We start from the raw sequence: 14935 nt of genomic DNA, 5'->3' as shown, positions 1-14935 counted from the left end.
TTTGGGGTTGCTACAAGAGAAGAAAGGGTTATATTAGGCCTAAGATAAGAGGAAATTCGATAAAAATTAAATTTCGAGCTTAAAGGTAAAATGGTCAAATTGCCAAAGTCTAGGGGCAAAATAGTCATTTTACAAAACAAAATATGAATTTATGATTGCCTAATTGTAATTAGTGATTAAATGAGTGTATTTTGTTATTATAGATCAAGATTTTCCTAATCCGAACCTAGACCAAAGGAAAGCCAAGTAAATCGACTAAACCGACTAGTCAAGTACATTTTGTAAACCGAGGTAAGTTGTATGTAAATAATACAACTACATTGCTAATAGATGTGTTTGAATTAATATAGCATGAATTTTTTATTTGTGAATTGAGAATGCATATTTTTCATTGAGATGGTAGAGATCCTGTTTGTAACCTTAGCAAGTAAATTGGATATTCATGCAGTAACATTTGGGTCACTTGTGTGAGCTAGTGTAAGACATGTCTGGGACATGCATCGGCCACATTATGAGAGCCAATGTAAGACCATTTCTGAGACATGGCATTGCATAGAAACGAGTACAAGTATAAGACATGGTTGGGACATGCATAGGCCTCGAGACGTAAGCTAGTGTAAGACATGTCTGGGACATGCATTGACTAAGCGATGTGTTAGTGTAAGACCACGTCTGGGACATGGCATCAACACATATATGCGAGAGCTAGTATAAGACCATATCTGGGACATGGCATCGGCCTCGATGATGATAGCCAGTGTAAGACCATGTCAAGGACACGGCATCGGCAGTTACCCCATGTTGAAGGCATGATAGAATATCTGGTACGGTTTCGAAAGGTTCAACAGTGAAAGTTATGAATATGTGTTAATAAGAAAAGTATAACCATGTTGTGAGTGATACAGGTACCTAACTGACACGCATGAGAAATGAACTCAATGTAAAAATATAAGAGTAGTGAGTTGGTAACGAGTAAGTCAACCTATGTTTATATTTATACTAAGAGCTTGATGATCGTAGTAAAATTGTTGTTGCATAATTATTTATGTGCAACTTACTAAGCTTTTATGCTTACTCCTTCTTTCCTTCCATTTTCTTTCAGTACTACCTAGCTAGCTAAAGGGTCACCGGAAGTCAGAGATATTGATCACACTATCAGCCAAAGCATTGGTATAGTTGGTTTTATATCTTTGAGCATGGCATGTAAAGGGCTAGACTTTATTATTTTTGTGTCTTGAGAATTGGCCAAATAGGTTGGCTTGGGATAAATCTCACACTTGGTATTAAGCCTTGAATGATGGCTAATATTCATTTTGGTTATATGCAAATATGTTATTTCTATAGCGGAGTAATTTGTCTTGTGAAAGAATGTCCATTATGGTTGATCTAGCCATATGGATTGTGTTGTTTTGGTATTTTGTTGCAGTTGTATGGAATTATGCTTGTAGAGGTAGCAATGAGGCTTGGTAAATAGCCTCATATTGCCCACACGGGTAGAGACAAGGGCGTGTGGTCCAGCCATGTGTCCCCTGCACGTAGAAATTTTAACTCAGTATGCATGGTAATAAACAAATGGATAAAGACACGACCGTGTGTCTCAGCCGTGTGGTGCACACGGCATAGTACACGAACGTGTGCCTTGACTGTGTGACATTTTGGGTGTGCTGACGTCAGAAACAGAGTACTCAAGTTTTCTCACACAGGCTAAGGCACAGGCGTGTGTAAGTACACAGCCTACCCACACGGGCGTGTGCCCTGTTTCAGAGTAAATTTTTTAGAGTGGGTTTAAAGACACGGAATGGTTCTGAATAGTTTTTAATGATAAATTTAGGACTTGTAGGCCCATAATAATGAGTCCAAAGTGGTTATCAAAAAGATTCTAATTTGGACCGAGTCCGATGACTTGAGGTTGTTCGAGTATATAAGAACCAGTTAAGTAATGCCTGGTACCCTACCTCGATTTGGGATACAGGTATGGAGTGTTACATTTAGTGATATCAGAGCTATGGTTTAGTCAGTTCTAGGACTAACCTAGCTAGAGTATGAGTCTAGCTATACATGCCATATATATATTGATAGTGTGACGATTCCCGTCAATTATAGATTATGTTTTTATATAGAAATGAATCCTGATAGAAAAGCACGGCGGACGATATGGAAAGTAATGTGTCGGCTCCCCCAAAAGAGACCGCGCCAGTAGAGAGCGAGCCTGTAAGTATGGGCCAAGGCGAAGGGGTTAGGGAAGCCTACCTCTGAATGATAGATGCTTGGTATACGGAGTTTATTCGTGCGAACCCGAACACTCCACCTCCCCCACCTCTTCCGATCCCTCAGTATTCCCCAAGAGCTCAGCAAGGTGCAGACATATTTAAAAGAGAGAAGCTTCGGGTAGATAAGATCCGAAAATAGGGGGCCCAGGAATTTCGGGCTAGTATAAATGATGACCCAGAGAGAGCAGAGCTTTGGCCTGAAAATATCTTGAGAGTATTCGATGAACTGTCACACACGCCTGAAGAGTGCGTGAAGTGTGCCGTGTCACCTCTACAAAACTCGGCTTATCAGTGGTGGAACACTCTTGTGTTCGTGGTACCAAGAGAGAGGATCAATTGGGAATTTTTCCAGGAAGAGTTCCGAAAAAAGTACATTAGCCAGAGGTTCATGGACCAGAAAAGGAAGGAATTTTTAGAGTTGAAACGAGGTAATAAGACTGTGACGGAGTGCGAACCTGAGTTTGTGAAACTCAGCAAGTATGAACGGGAATGCGTATCCACTAAAGGTACCATGTGTAAGAGGTTTGAGGATGGTCTCAATGAAGACAGTGGTTGAACTCGTTACCACAAGGGTCAATTAATACTTGGGAACAAATAACCAAAAATTTTTTACTCAAATACTTTTCGCAGGCTAAAATGGCTAAATTACGTAATGATATATCTTCGTTTATGTAGATGGACTTAGAACCACTTTACGATCCATGGGAGAGATACAAAGACTTACTGAGAGGGTGCCCTCACCATGGGTTACCGCTTTGACTTCATGTTCAAACATTTCCTAATGGCCTGAATCTTTCGACTCGACAAATGGTTGACGCAGCTGCTGGCAGAACCATCAACAATAAAACACTTGAAGATGCCTATGAGTTTATAGAGGAGATGTCACTGAATAACTATAGTGGCAAGTCATGAGGACTAAGCCAACTAAAGCAGCAGGCGTTTATAACGTCTATTCGGTTACTATGCTGGCAAACCAGGTAGAACTTCTAAATAAAAAGATTGATGGTTTTCTTAGTTCTTCACAGGTTTACCCAGTAATGCAGTGTGAAGCAAGTGGAGGTGGAACAAGCCATTGGGAATACTAACCTTATGGCCACAACATGGGTAATAATCCTCGACCTCAAAGCAATCCATATAGTAACACTTACAATGCAGGTTGGAGGAACCACCCCAATTTTTCATGGGACAGTCAAGGAAATCAAAGACCACAACATCTTCTGGGTTTTCAACAACCACCCTATCAATAGGAAAAGAAGCCGAACCTTGAAGAGATGCTCTCAAAGTTTATATCAGTGTTAGAAACATGTTTTCAGAACACTGAGACAGCACTTAAAAATCAACAAGCATCGATCCAAGGGCTCGAAACTCAAGTAGGCTAGCTTTCCAAACTGATCTCAGAAAGACCACTAGGAAGTTTACCTAGTAACACCAAATCAAACGAGCATGTGAAAGCAGTTACGCTAAGGAGTGGGAAAGTGTTACCAGAAATTGAAAAGAAGCTAACACAATAAGCCGTGGTAAGTGAAAGGGGGAAAGAAAAACCCAAAAATAGTAAAAAACTAGTGCCAAAGGAATATAAACCTCCAATTCCATACCCAGCAAAATTGAAAAAAGACCACATTGATGCACAATTTGGTAAGTTTCTTGAACTTTTTAAACAATTACATATCAACTTACCTTTTGTTGAAGCCATCTCGCAGATGCCTACATACGCAAAATTTTTGAAGGAGCTTCTAACAAATAAAAGGAAATTCAAGGACTTATCTACGTAGAACTCAACGATGAGTGCTCAGCCATACTCCAAAACAAGCTGCCAACCAAACTGAAAGATCCAGGGAGTTTTACTATTCCTTGCTTAATTGGTAGTCTGAATGTTGAGAAAGCACTAGCTGATTTAGGCGATAGCATTAATTTGATGCCATATAAAATGTTTAAACAACTTGGTCTTGGGGAACCTAAACATACTAGGATGAGTATTCAATTAGCCGATAGATTTGTTAAATATCCTAGGGGCATTATAGAAGATGTACTTGTGAAAGTAGATAAATTCATATTTCCTATTGACTTTGTTGTGCTTGACATGGATGAAGATATGGAAGTGCCTTTAATTTTAGGGCGCCTATTTTTAGCCACTGCTAGGGCTGTAATCGATGTGGGTGACGGTAAATTGGTACTTAGAGTAGGTGACGAGGAGATTACCTTTAAAATTTATGATGCTATGAAGTTTTCTAGGGAACAGGATGGCTTATGTTATTTTATTGACTCCATTGATCATACTACTTAAGACTCTTTTTAGAAACTTTTACAGAAGTACACGACAGAACTGTATTTAGCTCAAGAAGAGGAGGCAGATGATGAACCTAATGAGCATTCTTCAAGACGAGTAGCATTTGAGGGAATTAAGATGAACGATGAACTTAAGCAAAAACCCTCTATTGAAAAGCCTCCTAAACTGAAACTTAAACAATTACCAAACCACTTGGAATACGCATTCCTTGGAAATAATTCTACATTACCAGTTATCATTGCTTCTAACTTCCAACCTAAGGAGAAAGAGGAATTAATCCATGTATTGAAAGAACATAAAAAGGCCATAGCTTGGAAACTTTCTAACATTAAAGGAATCAGCCTTTCTTTTTGCACCCACAAAATTTTGATGGAAGATGAATACAAACCGTGTGTGCAAGCTCAAAGACAACTGAACCCCAACATGAAGGAAGTTCTAAAAGTTGAGGTAATTAAACTTCTAGATTCTGGAATTATTTATCCTATTTCCGACAGTTCTTGGGTAATTCCAGTGCAGGTTGTCCCTAAGAAAGGAGGCATGACAGTTGTGACCAACGAGTAGAATGAATTAATCCCAACAAGGACAGTCACAGGATGGAGAGTTTGCATTGACTACAGGAAACTGAATGATGCCACAAGAAAAGATCACTTCCCCTTGCCATTCATTGACCAAATGTTGGAAAGATTATCCGGGCACATGTATTACTGCTTCCTAGACGGACTCTCCGGTTACTTCCAAATCCCAATAGCTCCTGAAAATCAAGAAAATACGACATTCACATGCCCATATGGTACGTTCGCTTATCGTAGAATGCCTTTTGGATTATGTAATGCTCCTGCCACTTTTTAGCGCTGTATGATGGCCATCTTCGACGAACTCTTGGAAGATATCATGGAAGTATTTATGGATGATTTCTCGGTGTTCGGTAACTCTTTCCATCTCTGCCTTAAAAATTTAAAACGAGTTTTAATAACATGTGAGGAAACGAACCTTGTGCTTAACTGGGAGAAATGTCACTTCATGGTTAAAGAAGATATTGTATTAGGGAATAAAATTTCTAGTAAAGGGATTGAGGTGGACAAATTTAAAATAGAAACAATCAAAAAATTACACCCTCCTAGTTCGGTTAAGGCTATTAGAAGCTTTTTAGGACATGCTGGTTTTTATAGAAGATTTATTAAGGATTTTTCTAAACTAGCTAAGCCTTTGACTAAATTGCAAGAAAAAGATATACATTTTAACTTCAATCAGGAGTGCTTAGAAGAATTCAATACTCTAAAGGATAAATTAATTAATGCTCTAATTATAATTCAACCTGATTGGAATTTACCATTTGAATTAATGTGTGATGCGAGTGACTTTGCAGTAGGTGCAGTTCTGGGACAGCGGAGAGACAAGCATTTTCAACCTATCTATTAGGCTAGCAAAACTTTGACAGCTGCACAAGAGAATTATACTACTACGAAAAAAGAGTTGCTAGCTGTGCTTTTTGCATTTGATAAATTTCGATCATACCTTATATTGTCTAAAGTTGTTGTTTACACTGACCATTTTGCCCTTCGCTACCTTTTAACTAAAACTGATGCAAAACCTCGACTCATTCGATAGATTCTCCTATTGCAGGAATTCGACTTGGAAATTCAGGATAAGAAAGGAACTAAAAATCTCGCGGCAGATCATCTGTCTAGGCTTGAGAACTCCAATACCAGAGAATTAGATGAAGTTGAAATAAATGATTCATTCCCTGAAGAACAATTTTTTGCTATATCCGACTCCGAGGTACCTTGGTTTGCAGACATTGCAAATTCTTTAGCCGCTAACATTATCCTAAAAGGGTTAACACACCAGCAGAAGAAGCGATTCTTTAATGATGTGAAAAACTACTTTTGGGACGACCCCTTTCTGTTTCGCAGATGTGCAGATCAAGTCATTAGAAGATGCGTGACAAGATCAGAAACATCAAAAATATTGGAACATTGCCACTTAGGCCAACTGAAGGACACTATAGTGAAACTAAGACCGCACACAAAATACTTGAATCAGGTTTTTATTGGCCTTCATTATTCAAAGACGCTAACAGGTACGTTACTTCATGTGACAAATGCCAACGGACAGGTAACATATCTAAACGTGATGAAACGCCTCAAAACTATATGCTTTCATGTGAAATATTTGATGTTTGGGGCATCGATTTCATGGGCCCATTCCCCAGTTCATTTGGGAATAAATACACCTTAGTAGTAGTTGATTACATGTCCAAATGGGTGGAAGCCCAAGCTCTACCTACTAATGATGCTAGAGTGGTAGTACGTTTCCTTAAGAAACTTTTCTCAAGATTCAGAACACCTAGAGCAATTATCAGTGACAGGGGACTCCTTTTTGTAATACCCAATTTGAAAAAACCCTTAAGAAATACAAAGTTCATCATAGAACAACCACCCCATACCATCCTTAAACTAATGAACAAGTTGAAGTAGCAAACTGAAAAATCAAATGGATCCTTGAAAAAATAGTAGAATCAAACAGAAAAGATCAAGCAATGAAAGTAGACGATGCCTTATGGGCTTACAGAACTGCTCTTAAGACCCCCATAGGGACATCACCTTATAGACTTGTTTATGGAAAAAGTTATCATCTACCATTCGAACTAGAGCATAAAGCTTTTTGGGCTATTAAATTTCTAAACCTTGATCCTGAACTTGCAGGAAGAAACAGGTTGACGCAGCTGAACAAGCTTGATAAATGGCGAGCCAATGCATACGAAAATTCACGCCTATACAAGGAAGCAACAACGCGGCGCCATGATACTCGTTTAAAGCAATGAAAACAATTGGAAGTTGGAGATCTCGTCTTACTATACTCAAGACTCAAATTGTTTCTTAGGAAACTTAAATCATGATGGTCAAGACCTTTTGTAATTCAATCTGTTCTTCCATATGGCACAATAAAGGTAAGTCACCCATCATATGGTACTTTCAAAGTAAATGGACATCGTCTCAAACTTTATAATGGTGAGAATTTTAAAGATGATGGAGAGGAGCTACGACTCCACAAACTGCCCTGAATAGGTCAACAAGGTAACAGTCAAGCTTAGACTATAAACAAGCGCTTCTCGGGAGACAACCCGAGTACTAACAATTTTTAATTATTTAAATTTTAAGTTTTAAACATTTAAGTCACTAACAGAGTATTTGAAACACAGGTTCCCAACTCCACACGGCTGCTCACACAGCCGTGCTTAAGACCATGTGACCAACACGAATGGAAACACGGCCGTGCGAAAAAAGGGTAAAAAGATTTCCCCAAACACGGGCTGCGATAAAGCACCACGACCGTGCAACATGGCCGTGGTCGAATCTGCCAAATGAACACGGGCGTGCGGCATGCCTTTGTCTAGCACCCGTACTATCAAAATAACACGGGCTTGTGCAGAGCTACACGACCGTGGGAGAAGCAAATCACATCACACACGATCGTGTAACATGATCATATAACCACACGGCCTATACACACGGGCGTGCCAGAAGGTCGTGTGACGACACCTTAATTCGCGACAAACATGACCGAGCCACGACCCACACGAGCGTGTGCACCGGCTGTGCCATTTGAGAAATTAGAATAATTCTTTTATTTTATTTTTCTTTCATTAAGTTTTTAAGATTCATTTGTTTTCCTTTTAAACACAGCTTATCTTTGTGACTACTATAAAGATTATTCCCTTCACTCTCTTCTTATCATTCAGAATCATGCTTGACATCCAGATTTATTTCCAATACTCAATCTTGCCAATCCAAGAATATCATCCATTCTTATTATAGGAAGTTTCACTTCTCCCCCTAACTTATTTTTATACTCTAATATCTATCTTTGTGCATTGAGGACAATGTACGTCTTAAGTGTGGGGGGATATTTATTTCATTATCAGAAAAATCCCTGAATGACTACCTTGTTCTCTTGAAAATCTCTCATATTATGTTTAGGATAAATTTTGATTGATTTATGATTTTTGTTGATATATCTTGAATTAAAACATAGGCATTTATGCATTGATTGTTTAAACTTCAAAACATTAGAGAATCAAGCATGATAAGTTGATTTTTAAGAATGTAAAATCTTAGGTTGTTTCCCCAAAGTTTAGGTATTACTTTAAGTTGGAATTCACAAGTTTTAAACATCAAAAAGCCATAATTTTTATGAGATTTTTGAGCCTTTTGAGCATCTATTGATTCTTTCATGCTCACTTTTATTATTGCTTGGAGTGCATCAGTATTGAACTGTTATTCTAGAACTTGCTTGATTATGCATGTCGAGACCACACCATTTGATTTGATATGTCAAAATGATTAAGGCACTTAGGATTAACCCACTCATGCCATGAAAAGCCTACCTCTACGATTAACCCCTAGTTCATACATATTTTTACCCCATGTTTAACACATTTTATGGATGATGTCCCATTAGAATTGGTGAATTCGATGCTCCTAATGCTTTAATTTCATGTTTTATACCTAGGAGAGCATAGGAAAGTAAAAGAAACGAGAAACGAGCCAAAAATGGACAAAATGGGTCAAAGTACGAAATCAACACGACCTAGACCTCCTCACACAGTCGGACCATATGGCCGTGTCAATTTGGCAGGCTCGAGCACGGCCTGAAGTAATCGCACACGAACGTGTCACACGGGCGTGTCCCTGCCGAGCCCAAGTTGATTCCAATTTGGAAAAGGGTAATTTTGAGGGCTCTTAGGCATTCCAAAGCCTATAAATACACCCTAGAGGAGGAAGAAAGGACAGAGAGAATAGGGGGCAAGGAATTACCCCAAGAAAGCCGATTGATTCATCTCAGAAGCCAGATTCATCATCAAGACTGAAGATCTCTCCTCAATTTCCCTCCAGGAGTTTTGGGTTTTCTTTATATTTTGTATTCTTTATTATTCTAAGATGTTTTCTTATTTAGTTATGAACTAAATCCCCTAAATACCTAAGGAGAATGAAACCTAAGATGAATCTTGTTATTATTGCCTGAATCGTATGATAAATATTTAACTTGTTCTTAATTATGTGTTCTTAATTCTTGTTTTGATATCCCAAGATACTAATTCAAGATAAGCTCTTATTCAGAGGAGGAATAGACCCTGTTTAAAAGTACATTTTTTATAATTAAGCGGAGTTGATTGCGCGCCTAGACATAGGGTGACAAGATTTTTTCGAATTAGGGTGAAACCTAATAAGGGGATCCATAGATCGAGTTAATGTAACCCTAGAGTGTTAATTAGAGAAAAGTATCGGTTATTCAATCTAGGGATTAGATGTTTTTAGTCTTGAATAGGGATAATAACATAACTTAGGGATCTTTACGGAACAAGTTAAATGAATAAATCGTCTGATTTGGAGCCAGAATAACAAGTACAGTCTAGGTGGATTTTTCCTTAGGTATTGCCTTCATTCAATCGATTTTCCCAAAAGAAATTTCTCAATTCTATTCTCTGTGACTTCTTAGTTTAGATAAAAAGTTAGTTAAAACAAAAACCTCTTTATTCTTAGGCTAGATAATAAAAAGACAGTCATTACTGGTACTTTTAGTTCCTTTGGGTTCGACAATCCGGTCTTGCTAAAACTATACTACTGTTCGATAGGTACACTTGCCTACATCACGATAATAGTCAGTTTCAAGAATGAGTAATTATAAATATTTAAAACCTATCACGAAATCACGCGATCAGCAGTAGAACAGTGATGGAGTATGAACGAGAATTTGTGAAACTCAGCAAAAACACGCGGGAGTGCGTGTCCTTAGAAGCCGCCATGTGTAAGGGGTTTGAGGATGGTCATAATGAATATATTCGAGTATTTTTTGGCATCCTAGAACTAATAGAATTTGTAGTGCTCATTGAGAGAGCATGCAAGGCAGAAGAGCTGGTGAAAGAAAGGAGGAAAGCGGCTATTGAGTCACGAGATTCAAAGAAGAGATAAATGGTAAAGTCAGATCAGTCCTCATCTAAGAGACAGAAGGAATTTGCTACTCGATCGAATGCTTCAGTGGGGTTTTCGAATAGAGACAAGAACCGGCAGAACACAACTTCTAAAGCCCAGACCACTTTTGTCGCAAGCGTCGGTAGTGCTCAGCCGAATAGGCCAGAATATTTGTAATGTGGTATGTGTCACTTCGGCGAGGGCCGAAGGAATGAAAGGGGTTGTTTTAAGTTTGGATCAAATGAAAGGGTTTTTTTTAAGTTTAGATCATTAGAACATTTCATCCGAGACTGTCCTGAAACGAAAGAGAGAGAGAGAGAGAAAAAGCAAAAAGTGAAGGCAAGTAATGCTCCTTCGAGGGGTAGACCACAAAAGAACTCTGGAAACGGGGCTACTAGCAGAGGTGTGCCCAGAGATGCTGCAGTGAGGTCCGAGGCAGAGCGCCTGTAAGGACTTAAGCTACTCGAGCCCGTGAAGAGATAGAATCTTTCGATGTGATCACGGTTACTTTTTCTATCCATGGAATATCTGTTGTTGCTTTAATTGACCCGAGGTCTACCCAATCTTATATTTGTATAGAATTGATACCTCGTATAAACATGATAGTAGAGTCCACTGAGTTTGTAATAAAAGTGTCTAACCCTTTAGGCAGACATGCGCTAGTGGACCAAGTATGTAGAAATTGTCCTTTGACAATTAGAGGTCATTGTTTTCCGACTAACTTGATGTTACGTCCGTTTAATGAATTTGATGTAATGCTTGGGATAGATTGGTTGACTTTTCATAGTGTTGTAGTGGACTGTGGGAGAAAAGTTCTTAAGTTGAAATGTGAAGATGAAAATGTTCTTCGGGTTAGGCCAGATGAATTGGATAATTTTCCTGTAATAGTATTGTCTTTGACTGTTGAGGAATATTTTAGAAAAGGATATGAGGCTTATCTCGTTTTTTTGCTGAATACTCAAGTGTCTAAGTCGAAAATAGAATTTGTAACACCCTTATCCTATACTCGTCACCGAATTAGGGGTATGAGGCATTACTGGTTAACATAAATCTCAGATCAACTTCTATCGTAATTTAACTAATAAAAATTTTAAATCAACTATCATGCTTCAATTTAATATTACATAAGAAATAAGAATTAAACTAATCAAATAATACCAATAAGGAAACATGAAACATTTTTTTTAACTTTTATAACCTTGAACATTATATGCGTAAAATGTTCTATAGTTATATAAGCATCATTCGCACACCATGAATGAGCAACCACAAATTAGTTCCTTACAAATAATTAAACTACTCAAGTAATCCATAAATATTATAGTAATATATATAAATCATGAGAGATCGGTACAAAATTTTGTTGGCCTTCCATCAAATTAACTAACAAAGTTTGCCTTTGCCGAAACTCAAGTAAAAATAAACCTAACACATGAATATATATATTTACTTGAAAGCGTATATATGCATATTACAATGTCACATTATAAATCAAAACATTATTCCGGCAACTATCAAGTCACAAGCAAGTCGTTTTATTATGACCATAAATATTTATACAAACATGTGCCGAATCTCAATTTAACTAGACCATTTCATCCAAACATATCCTATAACCGAATATACCAAAACATCATTGCAAAAGTCTTCTAGCCTAATTATGTAACAAATTTACCTCACCAGTATAAGTCTTTAACCACATCCATCACTTACCCTTTTAATAACTGCACATATCAAGCTAATATACAAATATCATCACTTTAACTAACATATTTAATAGTTCCTTCATAACCTAACTATTATAACAAAAACAAATCACCTTTATTATCTATCATAGCCGAAATATGTTATTTAAAACCACATACACACCCAAAATTTTCATCACCGAACTACTCAAGCCGAACACATCCAAAAATTATAATTAATAAAACATATAAGACTAAATCTAAGCGGTATAAGCAAGCCACTCTCCAGCACATAGTACATATCACAAACTTTATATATATACATAACACATAGCCACAAACTAAGATAAACATAACTGATGCCTAACATGACCGAATTTATATAATAAAATTTAGCCATCTTCGCATGGCTTTTATATATGCATTCATTTCCAAAGTATTTAACCTCAAAACTAGCTTATACATTCCATAATTCAAGTTCAGTTTAAAGGTACCAAAGCTGTGGATAGTGTGACGAGCTTGGCTGACAATCCCCGAGCTTGTAGCTTGATTCCAAAATCTATAAAATAGAGTAAACACAACACACAGAATAAGCTATCACAGCTTAGTAAGTTTTAAGCAAACAAACAATCAAATAAAATTAATTAATATAACTAAATAGAACCAAATTATTTTATCATACCACATGTAGATCCAATCATTTATAAATACATATATTCATACTAAGTATGTATTTAAAAATATAATAAATATTTCTCTTTTATTTATTTTTTTTATATTATCACCTTGACCGAATATTTATAGCACCAAAATTCATATAAATTGCTTTTAATCTTCATAGCCGAATATATAATACATACTTAGTTTACACGCACAAACACAGAACTCGTGTGATTTATTATGCTTCCACTTGCATTGATTAACCATATAAGCAAATATGTACCTCATCACTTAATCACATACACATAAGAACTATTACAATATGCTTACTAGTCAATCACAAAATAAATACACATATCATACATATATATATATATTTTAAACTTATACTTACAAAATTTGTAACAAATAACCAAGGTGTTTACTTACCTTTGTTCAAATAAATGACAAATAAATTCTTACCTGATCTATAGTTTGTTTTACACATTCGTTCTCATTATACCTCTGCCCGATGAACCATTCGGAATTGGATAGGACACTCAGATAATTACACAAGTCGTACACTGCCAACGTCCCAGACGTGGTCTTACATGTAGCCACATACCGATGCCACTATCCCAAAGAAGGTCTTACTCGTAAACACATATTGGAACCACATGTCGATGCCATGGTCTTACTCGCACACATATATCGGAATCCTATGTCATGACATATGTATCCTAACTATTCCTAAAGTTCATACGGGGCTTTTGGACTTTGTATCTCGGTCAAATTGAACTCGAAAGTGTGGTAGCCACATTTATACATATTCGGCCATAGCACAATTAAATTCTAATATTCCATAACAGCATATAATTATAACATTAATTTACTAATAAACACGTCTATTTCCTTATAAACTTACCTCGGACGGTACAAAATGGAATCGGGCGGCTAGTCAACAACTTTCGTTTTTCCCCAATCCAAAATCTGATTTCTTTAGTTTTTTATCTAAAAATATTCAAATTAAGCTCATTCAAACATATTTTCATTCAATTTAGTCCAAAAACACATAAATAGGAAAATTACCATTTTACTCCTAACATTTATAATTTTTACAATTTAGTCCCTATTGCACAAAAGACAAAATAAAAAAAATTTCCAATTACCCATTTTTAGCCGAATCTTACCCATTACCATACGAGTCCATATATTTCATTAATTTCATATTTTAGTCCCTCAAATTATTATTTTTTCAATTAAGTCCTAATTACTCAAAATTATCAAAAATTCCAATACAAAACATGTTAAGTTAAAACATATCTTTCATTTTTCATCATCAAACCAAAAAAATCACAAGCTATCAACAATGGCACAACTCAAAATATTCATCAAAATAAAAAAATTTAAGCATGGGTTTTGTAGTACTTGAAGCGACGATCTCAAAAACGTAAAAATTATCAAAAACCGAGCTAAACACTTACCTTAATCTAGCTTGAACAAGGCCGAACCCTACTTTATTTTCTTTCTTTTTCTTTTTTTTAGTTTCGGTGCAAGAATGAAGAAATAACATGGATATGGCTTTTTATTTTATAATATAATAACATACATTAACTTATTATTATTTTACCTTTTTTTTCTTTTTAACTTTAGTTAATATATTATAAAAATCATCCACTACCGTCCAACATTATATATATAATGGTATAATTTCACCATAAATACCCCCACTTAGAAAGCCATTAACAAATAAGCCCTTTACAAAATAAACTACCCATTTTTTAATTTACGCGATTAAGTCCTTTTATTTAATCGGACACCTAAACGACAAAATTAAATCACGAAAATTTCACAGATATAAACTCACACAAAATAAACATAGAAAATAATTTTTAAATATTTTTCTGACTCAAATTCGTGGTCCCGAAACCACCGTTCCGATTAGGGTCTAAATCGGGCTGTTACAACTCTCCCCCCTTAGGGATTTTCGTCCCCGAAAATCTTACCAGTGAATAGGTTTGGATAACGTTCTTTCATTGTATCTTCTGGCTCCCATGTTGCTTCCTCAACTCCATGCTTATG

This window comes from Gossypium hirsutum, chromosome A03, assembly GCF_007990345.1.
Source record: "Gossypium hirsutum isolate 1008001.06 chromosome A03, Gossypium_hirsutum_v2.1, whole genome shotgun sequence".
In the NCBI taxonomy this organism is placed as follows: Eukaryota; Viridiplantae; Streptophyta; class Magnoliopsida; order Malvales; family Malvaceae; genus Gossypium; species Gossypium hirsutum.
The sequence above is the reverse complement of the archived record's forward strand: the minus strand, read 5'-3'. Positions refer to the sequence as shown.